Below are 12,763 nucleotides of genomic sequence, written 5' to 3'. Positions count from 1 at the left end.
CTTGAGTCTGAGGGACACTGACAAGCAAACCAAAGGAGAGAGGAGTGGGACCATGTCAGAAAAGATATCAGAAGACTGTCTGAAGCCAGCCAAAGCCCCTAAACTGCTTGTGGCTTCACTCTGGTTAATATGGGATGATGCCTTGCTCCTGCAGCCACAACCAGCTTAGCTGAGGGAGCACAGAGATAAGAGAAGGGCTTGAGAACCAGCTCCGAGGAGCCATAAAAATCACAAGCAGAGAAGAAAGAAAATCTCCATTAAAGGCAGAGCATAATTATAACTCTGATTGGCCCGGAGGCTCTGCGGCTCGAGCTGCTGGAGATCACCCTGCCCTCCCCTGGGAGCTCCCTGGATCTGCCAGAGCTTTGAAGCAAGAAGGAAGGTGCCTGAGCCCCTGACTGCACCACACAGAAGCAGAGATAATTCCCTGGATGGAGGCAACGAGACAAGTTTCAGCCCAGCAAGGGATTTCTTGGGAGCCTGCCTGGGGAGAGAGGCACAGCCCAGGCTGTTGCCCAGCCAGCAGCCTGTGGTCTAGCTCTGCTCACTCAGAAAGAGGAGATGCTGCTGAAATCCTTCTGGAAGGACACCAGCACCAGGTTGTTACCTTATTATATTGCCATAGATTATTTTTTAAGATGTACAGGGCATGAAACAAGATGGGAGTGTACCAGAGCTGCTTTCTCATCCCTCTGCAGAGGGGTGCTCTGAATGCCAAAGCACTGTGCTCCTCCTCCCTGGGGTGCCCACACTCTCCTCTCCCCAGCCAAAGGCAAAGGGCCTCCCTGGCCTCCTCCAGTCAATCCACCAGCTTGGTGGCTCTGGCCTGGCTTACCAGCACTGCTGGTTCCTCCTCATCTCAGTAATTAGCCTGGATGCTTCCCACACCTCAGGTTGCATATGAACCTTTCCTATTCCCCAGCTTTTTCACAGTGTAAATGAGCAACATATCTGACTCACGTGCCAAACAAAAGGCAGCACCGTGAGTCTCCAAACAGGCATCAGGGAACGGAGAGGGAAGGGAACCTGTGATGCCTTGAGGCTGTTGGGGTGCAGCAGAAGGTTGCAGTGTCGAGTACTGCACAGCAGTTGGGTTTCAGGAGATGGGGTAATTTATGACCCATAACAATGTTTGTGGTTCTTTGTGCAGAGGTTGAGATAGATCTCATTCCTCAAGCCATCAGCTGCCCATCCCCAGGGTCCCCATGTGTGAGGGAGTCCTTACCCACAGGCACGGGCAGGTTCCTGGCTGGGGGCATCAGTCTGGTGCTGGCAGACTCCCCTGCCCGTCCTGTCTCCACATCTCTGCCCAAAGCTGCTCCTCACCAGAGGACACATGCAAAGAACTCGGGTCCTGAGGAGTGTCGGGGTGTAAGTCAGGCCGAGTGTGCTTGCGGTGCCCACTGCCAGCACAGTCCCCGTGGCACAGTCACCTGCTGCAAAGGCCACAGCCACACAGCAGCTCTCACTGCAGGCCTCCCAGGGCCCTTCTGCCTCCCCAAAAGTGTTTGGTGTTGGAAGGCTTTTAATGCCTGCTTTTGTCTTATCAGCCAGACTCAAAATATTTCTAAGCAGGCTGCTCATGCCACACTACTTACCATTAAAAGAAAGGACCACATTATTGCTGTTATAAACCATTGATTAAGGTTTATAATAGCAATAATCCCCTCGAAATTCATTGTTACTGCAGTTAATGACCAGTTTATTAGAGCGTTAACCATCCTTGGCAATGGGCTGAGTCGTTTAATGCTGGTAACGACCAATTTCTCAAGGGTTATTGCTTAAATAACAATCCTTTGTTAGATATATGTTCAACCACCAGATACTGCTCCAGCTGGAACCTTCTCCTGTGAAATAATTGTTAATTATTTCCTCCAAGTTTCACCACTGTGCCTCAAAGTTTTCAATGGAGAGGGTTGCTGGGGGTGCAAAGTGTCAGAGATGCTGAGAGCCCAGACTGGGCAGAGCCAGAGACACGTGAGCCGTCACCCAGGGGGATGTGGGTGTTGGAGTTGGGGTGGATGAGGTTCTTTCCCTCTTCTGTCACTCGTGACTGTCCCAGCCCTGGGCATGTCCACCCACAGAGCTTTGCACGGGGACTGGCTCGGGTCAGACGCATCAGGGATGAGCCTCAGGCTCTCGAGCAGTGCAGAGCCACCCAAGGAGGGCGAGAGGCACCAAAGCTCTCCTTCCCTTCATCTCACATTAGCATGATCTGAGTGTCTGGCTGTGCTAAGTACATCCCATCGAGTCGGGTTAGCGTCGCCCTGCGAGCAGCGTTCGTTTTGCCTGACACCATCGCACGGTACAGACAGAATCACCCTTTGGTGGTGTCACGTCAGCGGGAACAGACAGTGATACGGTGCCCAGCGGCACAAACCCACGGCAGAGACGGCTCTTGGTGCCACAAACCTGCAGCTTCAAAACAGGGCTGTTCACTGGGCAAAGGCAGGAGAGGAGCAGGAGGCAGATCCAGGCCCCAGGGTCCTTCCCTGTCTCTCTGCAGCCAGAGCACTGGCCGTGCCCCTGCAGGGCAGCCCCCGACCCTCTGACAGCCCCCACTTGTGCTAGAGGGGCTGAAAGGAGGCTGGATGGCCATGAGCCACTCACCTCCAGCCCCTCAGCCCAGAGGCCTGATCTCCAGTTGGCTGTAACAGGCTTTGGGATGATTTTGCTATGAAAAACAAGCATTCCCCGTCACTCCCAGGAAATTACATTTTCACAGCAAACTGAATTTCAAGCTTTCCTGATTCTCTTTAAGAAACACAAAGAAAACCTAAATTTAGGGGACTGGGTGAAACCTGAAGAGGGCTGGGTTTGGTTTTGGTGTTCCCCTCCCTCCTTTTGCTCTTTGTTCCTAAGCTCGTGGGGTCCTGGAGGTGTCACTGGGGGAAAAACAACAAAAGGAAAAGGGAAGGAGGGCTCACACCAAAACGTGAGAAGGTTAAAGCCCTGCTTTTGGCAGTGAGCTACTGATCTCCTCCCACAGTGCTTCAGGCTTCTCCAGTCCCTGAGGAGGCGGGAATCTGCCCAAAATATATCATAAAAGTGGAAAACACAGAAGCTGAGAACTTTGCGTTGTGAGGCGGGTCCACCCGGCTGGGCCCTGTCACAGCTGCGGCGGGACGGGAGCAGCACCCGTGTTATTCCAGAGATAATGTGAGCAGAGCGGAGCATGTCACAGGATAATGGTCTCCTGCTGTGAGCCTGCTCTTGGCATTTATCAAAGAATGACACCAGAGGGAATATGCTCGAGGGAGCTGAGGTGTCGATTCGATGACTGCTGTTTCATGATAAAAGTTAACAGAAATAAAAATGAATCAGTGGCAAAACAGCTTATTTATAGCTGTGCCAGGCTCAGGAGGGGCTCCCTGGGCAAGGCCCAGCAGTGCTGCTCACTGTGCCCGGCAGGCTCAGCCCTGCCCACCACCCAGAAACAGCCCCCGGCAGCGAGGGGCTGCTGCCTGTGGCAGGGTGGGCGAGAGCTGGGGATAAAGTCCTAAAATCACAGGATCCTTTTGGTTGGAAAAGCTCTGGAGCTCCTGCAGTGCCAGCCCTCCCCTCATCCTGCCAAGCCCACCACTGACCCTCAGCACCTCAGCTCCACGGCTTTGGCATCCCTGCAGGGATGGGCACTGCCCCAGCTCCCTGGGCAGCCAAACTAGGCAGCCCCCCTGGGCTTTCACACCCCCTCCATCCTTCCCAGATCCCAGCGCAGTGCTCACAAAACACAACATTTCTGGTGTTTTGCCTGAAAACAAATGTTTTGAGGAGGCTGTTTGAGAGCTGCTGGTGGTTATAGGTGGCTGTGGGGGTGGTCTCTGGAGCTGTGACCCCACACTGGACTCAGCTGCGCTGACCAAACTCACAGGGATGGCTGAGCCGGGAGCTCCACTCCTGTTCCCTGGGCGAGGGGAGAGTTGGGCTCTTGGTGTCTGTTTGCTTTGTGCAGGCTGTGCCCAGGGAGCTGTGTGGGGTTCCAGGCACACAGAGCAGGGGATGGGCATTTGGGGGTCCCAACCACCAGCTCCACACTCCAGCCACTGCATTATGCACCTGCACGAGCCTGTGGCCACGTCCAGGGCCTGGGGCTCACGTCTAGGAACAGGAAGAAAGGCCAGGACATGGCAGAAAGAAAACAGGCAGCCTTTGTAATGCCAAAAACATCTGATGGTGGGTCTGGTGTGAAGTCAAATATCCTGGCTAAAACCATCTCATCATGGATATTGTACTGAGTTAGACATGAGGCTGTTTAGGGTGAGGAAAACGAGGTGGGATTTGGGTTTCCACACCAGCCCATCAAAGGCACCCGAAAGCTAAAGGCTCCCACTTCACCAAGGTGAACAAATCAATCGTGTAATTGTTGCCAGGGCCAAGTTCTGGTGTGTTTCCAGCAGGACGGTCTGTTTTTGTTATCTCAGCTGTGGGCAGGGAGGAGAGGAGGAGGAGGAGGAGGAGGAGGAGGAGGAGGAGGAGGAGGAGGAGGAGGAGGACGCAGCACCTGGGCTGGTTGGCCCTACATGTAATAGGAAGGAGCAGGGGCCACAGGGGACGCGTCGCTCTTTTCCACCTACATGTTATTCCAGCCATAAATCCGAGTGACAAGCTTGAACTTTTCTCAATTGACATGTTTACAAGGGAAGTCCACATTTGACAGGAAAATTAAGCATATCAATCACTTAACGAGCTCGTTAATGAATGGCTGTCAGATCTCTCTGATTTTGTGCCTGGTAGCACAATTTATTGATCAAGTGTGCTCTGGGCCGGGGCCAGATGTTGCCGTGCCTTGATCCTCAAAGCCAGGAGGGCCCTGGCCAGGGTTTAGCGAGAGGTCATTTTCTCCACCAGACCCCGGCTTCTCTTTTCTGTCTTCTGTTTTCTCTTTCTTTCTCTCCCTGTTCCCCCACCAGAACAAAGAGAGCAGATGCGGGCTCGGGGCCCCTCACACCCACTCAGACATATGGAAGCCATCTCCTCTGTCTTTGTAATTACACAGGAGCTTGCTTTTCAATGGCTCTGGGTTTTATTGCACAGAAACCAACCTATTCCTACATAAACCATTTTTATGGCTTCTCCCCTAGAGACTCCTTGGCCAGGACCTGTCGGGTACAAAAGCACACGGGACCCCAGATCCGGCCAGGACAGCGCGGGAGGAGGAGGAGGGAGAAGGGCCAAGGTGAGCCATGGGGGTGGGAAGAAGGGGGCCAGATCCCCCGGCATCAGAGAACACAGAATAATCCTCAAACCTTAATGAGACCCATCAGTAAAGCCTGGATTTGCCTCCTCAACCCTGGATGTGTCCCAGATCCCACCTGTGAATGTGTTTGCAAAGGGGTTTGTAAAGGTTGGAACATCCCAAAGGCGCTCACGAGGTTGCAGTGGCACGGAGGGTGTCACAGCTATTCCTCTGTTGGTGACAGGAGCTCAGAGTGCCCACATTCCAGCTCTGTGGGGAGCGGTTGTGTGTCCCCTGTCCTGGCTGCAGGCACTGCCCCAGGGCCATGACTCAGGGGCAGCCAAAGGACCCATCCATCCCCCACAGTATCTGTAGTCTACCTCGTGTGGTAAAGTGTGCTTTGGATATGCTGTCAGGTTGATTTTGGGAAGGCTTGGTAAAACAATGGAAGGGTTACTCTGCAGTCTAATGGAGTAAAAAATAAAAAAGGCCCTATAGTGCATCATGAATAGCCCAAAATGCAAAGATGACAATTTAAGTGTTTAAAATGTACTCAAGGTAATTCCAAACAAATTTTAAAGCCATTTCAGACTATAAAACCCCTCAGCTAAATCACTGGTTATATGGTGGCAGTGCTTATGTTGCAAAATATCCCCAGCATGAAAGGGAAAGTTTAAAAAATTGCCAGTTAATCCTTATAAATGACTGATTGGTGCTGCAAAAGGAGCTGCAGGAGCTGCAGGAGCCTTCCGAGCAGCGGCCGGGCGTTGGGTCACTTCTTGCCCGGCACTGTGAGCAGAACTTGGGGGGTGGTTTGATTTGTTGGGCTCTGTGAAGGCATTGATGTTCTTCCAAAGGGTTGCATCAGCGCTGATGTCATGGCACAGCTCTGGCTTTATCCCTCCTGCTCTTCCAAGAGCCTCCCCCTCCTCTCAGCCATCTTAAGGAAGCCAAAAACCTCGGGCTGTCCCTCGTGTACACACCACCCCAGTGCCTTGCAGTCCCCAGGAGGAGCTGGGGGGAATTTGCCCCCCACGGCTGCAGGGCAGGGTGGGCTCAGGCCTAAGGGTGCTGCAGCAAGGCCGACTGTCATCCCACAGTGGGATTTACTCGGCCATGGCTGCAGCCTCCGCCTGCCACAGCCTTGCTCAGCTGTGCTGCAGCTATGCAAATCCTTCGCTGGGTGTTCGTGTTTCACACCCTGCCAGGGGATTAATCCCCCAGGGAAGCTGTGAAGTGCAAGCAAAGAAAAGAAAGTTTATTCCCTTCCCCACGCCTCTGGGCCCCCAACTTTCCCCCCCCTCTGCGTGTTTGTGCCCTGATTTGAGGAAGCGACACAATCTCGCTCGCTCTCTCTTCTCTCGCTCTTTTCCTTTCACCAAACAGATGTAACTATTTATTCCTTATGTCCCAGTTTTCCTGTAATTTCATAAAGTGCAAATTTGCTGTCCTGCTCCCAAATGCCGAGTCGGTGGTTTGTCATAACAGTCATCAGTAACTGTCGCTTTCTGCCTGGGGCTTAATTAACCCACTCTCTCATTAGCATGTCCATGCAGTTGTAAGGAATGAAAGCCTGATTATTTTCTACAACAGTCGCAGCCAATTACTGCACTGAAATGGAACCACATTAATCAAATCTTTAGTACAGTGGCAAATTCAGAGATATCAGATTGCAAAAGACTGCAAACCTAATATGTCACTGTCAGTGGAGCTACGCAGGCATTTAGCGAATTGCATTAAATAGATGGCTTCGCTGAAACCGCATGAATTTAATATGTGATGGGATCTGGAAGCTATTAGTGTGACATGGCAAAGTACTGGGAGCTTGGCAGCTCTGGACTTTATCCACGAACTCAGGAAACTCATGTGAAAACTTGTGTGTCACCAAACCTCTGCGTGAGGAAACGGCGCGAGCAGCAGCGGAGCTGAGAGCCAGCCCCAGCCTGGGCACAGCGAGGTGTTGCTGCTCTCAGCGACGGAGCTCGGGGCTGGAGGGGAAGGAGACACAGGAGACACGTCCACTGGCAGGCAGCAGGGCACGGCCCTGCAGCTGCAGTCAGCCCTGGGCAGGGGAATCCCAGGCACAGAAATAATCCACACAGAAACTACCAGGCGGCACTATTTTTAGTGCCTTGTGTGCAAAAATGTATGTGTGAGCCAGGCCTGGGGCCAGCGGAGCTGCTGGGGGAGGAGGGGTGCTTTCCTCAAGGAGCTCTGGAGCCGTGTCCCGCTGCCCCCTGCTGCCAGGGCAGCCCTGGCCCTGCCGGCCCAGCACAGCCCCCTCCTTCCAGCCTCGCTCCCTCTTCTGTTGCCTTGTCCCTGCCAGACGTGTCCGCTCTGCCTTGGCCTCAGGCTCTCCCAACTTTACCCCACCAGCTGCTGAAGTTCTCAGTGGAAAGTGTTCCTCTTTCCTGGCAAGGGCTCGGCGTGTCCGTGCTTCAGAGGCTGCCCAGCTCAGGATGCCAGTGCTGTTACAACAGCAACAAGTCGGCCTCAGCTCGAGCATGAGCTAAGAGGCATTTTCCATCTCTGCTCAGAGGTGTTTTCCATCTCTGCTCTCTGTGAGCCCACAGATTAAATTACTTTCTTCTGACTTCAACACCTTCCCCAGCACCTGGAGGCTCCTCGTTTTGCAGGTCTCAAGAACCAACTGAAGATACTCAGGAACGATGAGGGGACTGGGCTGCAGCTCTGGGGGTCAGCCTGGATGTCCTGACACTCTCTGCTCCTCCTGCACCTCCTTGACCCCAACCACCCTCTACTCCCACCTGCTGAGTCAGCAGCTTCCCAGGCCGTGGGTTTTGCTGGCACTGGCCAGGCCCCGGGGCAGGAGGTGACTGCAGACCCACAGCCATGGCAAAGAAGAAGGAAGAGGTTTCTTCAGTCACATTCAAGGGCTCCACTGGTAAATCTTTCCATCTTTTCATGCCATGTGCCAGGGCTGTGCTGGGGCTGTACCATGCGCTGAGGCTGTGCCAGGGCTGTGCCAGGGCCATGCCGTGTGCCGTGTCCATGCTGGGGGGAGGCAGTGGGTGCTGACAGCGATGACTGATGAGCCTCAGTAGTGAGGGGCTGCTCTTACACAAACTGCCTTCATCAGCAACTTGCCGCTACCATCAGTTAATCTTCCTGCAAAAGGTGCACTCCCGGTACATTTGTACGTCTCCTCTCCCAGTAACCTAATCTACCATCTAGTTTATGCAGACATGCTCTGAGGGGTTTTTTATATATATATTTTTTTCTAAGCAATCAATCTGTGTGGCTGGGAGCTGCAGCTGAATTTAAATACCAGGGTTTTCATTATCTGCAACACAGGAAAAAGAAAACGGGGAGAGGGACATTGGAAATAGAGGGAAATAAATTCCAATCTCTGGAACAATACATTTGAAGGTGTGCATATTTCTGCTGCCAGGGAGTGCCTGGTGCATTATACAAAACCTTCTTCTGCAATAGGAATATATTTGGGAAGCAGATTGCAGAGTCCCTTTGCCTGCATTTTCGCTGTCCTCCCCACTGCCTTGTGATGTGTTTGAGTAGTCTGGAAGGAGTTTGTGGGATTTGTGCTGCATTGCCTTTTAAACACCCCCTGAAGACAGGTGGATCCTGTTCTGCCAGGCAGATACAGGCACAGACTGAAAGATGTCCCCACAGACCTGAAACACAGGAGAGGAAGAGGAGTAGAGAGGAGAGGAAAGGGACAAACCCAGGGTAGGGCAGGGCCCAGAGCAGGGCTGGGAGCTGCAGAGGCAGGGCATTGCCCCAGAGCTGCCTGTGGGCCTTATTCCCAAACACATGCCATCTAGAGAAGAATCAGTTCATTGGAACTGAAGAAACCTCAAGTGGCACCAGGGGAAGTTCAGATTGGAGATGGGGAAGAACTTCCCAGAGAGGGCTGCTGAACCCTGGCACAGGCTGCCCATCGTCCTGCTTCCACTTCCCTTTTGTGGGGCAAGAAGACATTCAAGTTGCACCTAAAAAACACCCCTGATTTGTCTTTTCTCAGTGAGACCCTTGGGGCAGGACTTGCTTCATTCTCTGATCCTGTCCAAGGGGCTGCACCTCCCCAGGGACACAGTCCCGCTTCCCTTGGCGCCAGGGGCAGGACCATGCGTGCTGGGGAGTCTGTGGGTACACATCAGCCTGGGGACCCGTCCCAGCCTGGCCTCAGAAGATGCAGCTGTGGTCTGTGGCGAGGCTCTGTGCAGCCAGCCCAGCTCCCTCTGCCCTCAGAGGCTCTCCATGCTCTCACACACACACACTCACTGCAGCCTCCTTGGCACGAGATGTTTCTTTTCCTCTCTCTTTTCCTTTCTATTTTTTTTCTTTCCTCCCTGAGAGAATTGTAGAGAGACTGATGGTTTTATTTTACATGAATCACTGATGATCTAACAAATTAATTACCTGCTCAGTCCTTCCCTCCCGTGTGGGGTCAGGGAGGCTGGGAGGGGGCAGCCCCAGCTCGCTGCCATCACACCTCCTGCTCTGGAGACCACAGACAAGTGTCAAAATCGCCAGTTTAGGTTAAAATCAGATTTAAATGTCTCTTACTAAACACAGAGGCACACAAACTCAATATGTCATCTCTAATGGTTCAGAACAAAGCCTAGAAAAATAGTGTCCCAGCACACAGGGATTTTATAACCTTTGATATATCGCTTTCATTATTAGCAATAATTTCTGTAACTGCATCCGGATTCACAGGAGCACATATTGAATAATAATTCTGCTTTGGTGGAGCTGCTGCCTGCTCCCCACAGGCCCCTGTCCCTGCTCACCCAGCGCCCAGCCACCGTGCCCTGGCCCTTCAGCCTCCTCCTCTGCCTCCTGCCAAGAAACACGCTCTTGTTGGCTTTTTCATTCCTCTGCTTTGTGGGTGTTCTGACCAGCACCCGCTGACCCCTCCCCACATCGTGTCATGATACCAAAAACTGATTACCCAGACAAGTCTCTTCACCCAAGTCATCAGCAGGCTCAATTATCTGTGTGCACACACAGACACACACACATACACACACACCCCTCCAGCACACACACAGAACCCCCCATGCTCACACACACATACATACACACACATACACCCCCAGAACACCCCTAGAACTTCCTGTGCTCACACACACACATACAGAGAACACCCCTAGAACCCCCTATGTTCACATACACACACACACACAACCCCCAGAACACCCCCAGAACCCCCATGTTCACACACACACACACACACACACAACCCCCAGCACACGCACAGAGCCACAAACAATGAAAAGGCAGTCGCTAACCTCCGCCTCTTTTCACAGTCAGGCTTCAAGTTCACATGTGAATTTATGCCAGTTTTGACATTAGCAGGAAAAATTAACAGTTCTCACACACAGAAAAGGAAGGGGGGGGGAGAAGAAAGTTGCACAAAAGAGGTTTTGTGTTTCAAGCAGAATAAATTATAGTGTGATGTTATTAAAACACTTAGTTGTTAAGTTGCCAAGAAAATCCAGTATATTCACACGGACTCGAGGACCTGTCTCCATGCAAAGTAATTAAATTAGATTTATGGGCTGCATTACATCAGTGTTTGATAGTTCATTTTTCCTTTCTTCATATTTTGTCCTGCTTTATTAGAGCATGTGACAGATGGTAAAAATAGTGTGAAGTTTCTTGGCCCTGTGCTAAATCCCCCTTCGGTAGTATATCTCTCTTCTGTCAGTTCTCCCCAGCGATGATAAATTAACCTCTCCTCTTCTATCCCAAGTGTGGCAGTAAAGCACTCTTTGACACAGCACTATCACTTTATCTTAATCTGTGCTGTTGTAGGGGTGGGGAAGGAAGCGAAAAGGAGATGATGCAATCGCTGCCAGGGCTGGGGGGGGAAGAGAAATAGATTTATTGTGTCAAAAAGCAGAAAAAGGAAAGCCAGAAGAGTGCTGATTTATAGGATGTGCTGGGGGTGGGTCTCTGTGCACACAGGGGTGGATCTCTGCACGCACACACGTGTGTATTTGCCCCTGCACAGCCTCTGCTCTCGCGGGAGGTCGGAGGGAAAAGGCTCTGGGTTGATTTACTGAGGTGTGGGCTCCCAGGTGCCCTCACCCACTGCTGCCACATCACTTCTGCCAGTGGATGGATGGAGCCTCTCCTCCAGGCAGCTGCAGTGAGTTATCTCCTGGTCGCCTGCTTGCTGCTTGGGCAGGTGTCTGTCAGCCCTGGGCCCTGCAGCACCCACAGAACCCAGACCCCCTGAATGCTGGGGGCTGGAAGGGCCCTGCAGAGCTGCTCCAGCCCCAGCCCCTGCCAAAGCAGGTTCCCCTGGCTCAGGGGGCACAGGAACGTGTCCAGGCGGGTTTGGAAACCTCCCGAGCAGGAGCCTCCACACCCTCCCTGGGCAGCCTGGGCCAGGGCTCCCTCACCTCAGCACCAAAGGACTTGCTCCTCCTGTGCCATTGGCACTGCCTGTGTGCCAGCCTGTGCCCATCACCACTTGTCCTGGATTTTACCCCAGTAGGTTGTCCCTCCTGTCTCTCCTCCCAAGCCCTCAGGCTCTGACAGGGACCAGGTTCCTGCTCTCCAGGAGGGAGCTTTGCAGAGCAAACCCCAGGAGGCTCCTGTGGCTATTTTAGAGCACTGGGACCACAGTTAGGTGAAATGAACTCAGAGGTTTCCTTCTGGTGAGACAGAGCAGGAGCCACAAGTATTTTCAGTCAATCTCACGTACATGGCAGGGAGGGTGAGTGAAGGTGAAGACAAGCAATGGGAGGTGTCAGGGGAGAAAGCCCTGCCCCAGGGAATCCCACCATGGCACTATGGTAGTGAAGTCTGTCAGTTATGCCAGTATTGACAGATGGAGATATAAAGACAGTAATATCCCACATTTCAAGTACTGGGATGGATGGAGCCAGCCCTCAGCTACCTCTATGTCCACCCCAACCTACTGGTGCCTGGCTGAGAAGACACAGCCAGGGGTCCTGCCTGCTATTTCAGGAGTCAGAGACCTCAGCTTTCCCTCAAGATGTCCAAATAGAGGAAAGACCTGGGGGGGCTGACCATGTGTGGGTAACTCCTTGCTTGCTGGGGATTAAGGCTGCCTCTCAGAGGCACTTGGCATGTGGTGTATGAGCAGACACCTTAGCGATGCCCAATAATAGCACAAAAACTGAAGCCGTGCATCCACCAGCTCGGGGCAGGAGCTGCAGCCCACATTTGGCCTGGGCCATGGGGTCCCCAGGCCTGGCTGGGATCACCCAGGGGACAGTGGCACACCAGGGCTTTTGCTCAAGGCTTTGCTGTGAAGCCAAGTCCATCTGCTTTCCCCTCTGATGCTCTGTCACTTACTCCCTCCACTGAAAAGCCAATTCCTGCCCGTACAGGGACCATTTACTGTACATCTTTCTTTCCTCCTCAGCCAGATTTCAGCTGGAAGGGGTTGAGTGGAGCGTTCAGTCAGCTGGGCTGTGAGTAAGGACCACGGCACATCCATCACGGCTGCCTGGGGCCCCCAGGAGAGGTGAGTGGCCGAGCTCTCTGCTCACAGGAGGGACTCGTGTTCCTGCCCGGGGAGAGCAGAGCAGGGTCCCCATGCACAGGCACAGCGTCCCCTGTCCT

The sequence above is a fragment of the Colius striatus genome, chromosome 27 (assembly GCF_028858725.1).
Source record: "Colius striatus isolate bColStr4 chromosome 27, bColStr4.1.hap1, whole genome shotgun sequence".
Classification (NCBI taxonomy): domain Eukaryota; kingdom Metazoa; phylum Chordata; class Aves; order Coliiformes; family Coliidae; genus Colius; species Colius striatus.
The sequence above is the reverse complement of the archived record's forward strand: the minus strand, read 5'-3'. Positions refer to the sequence as shown.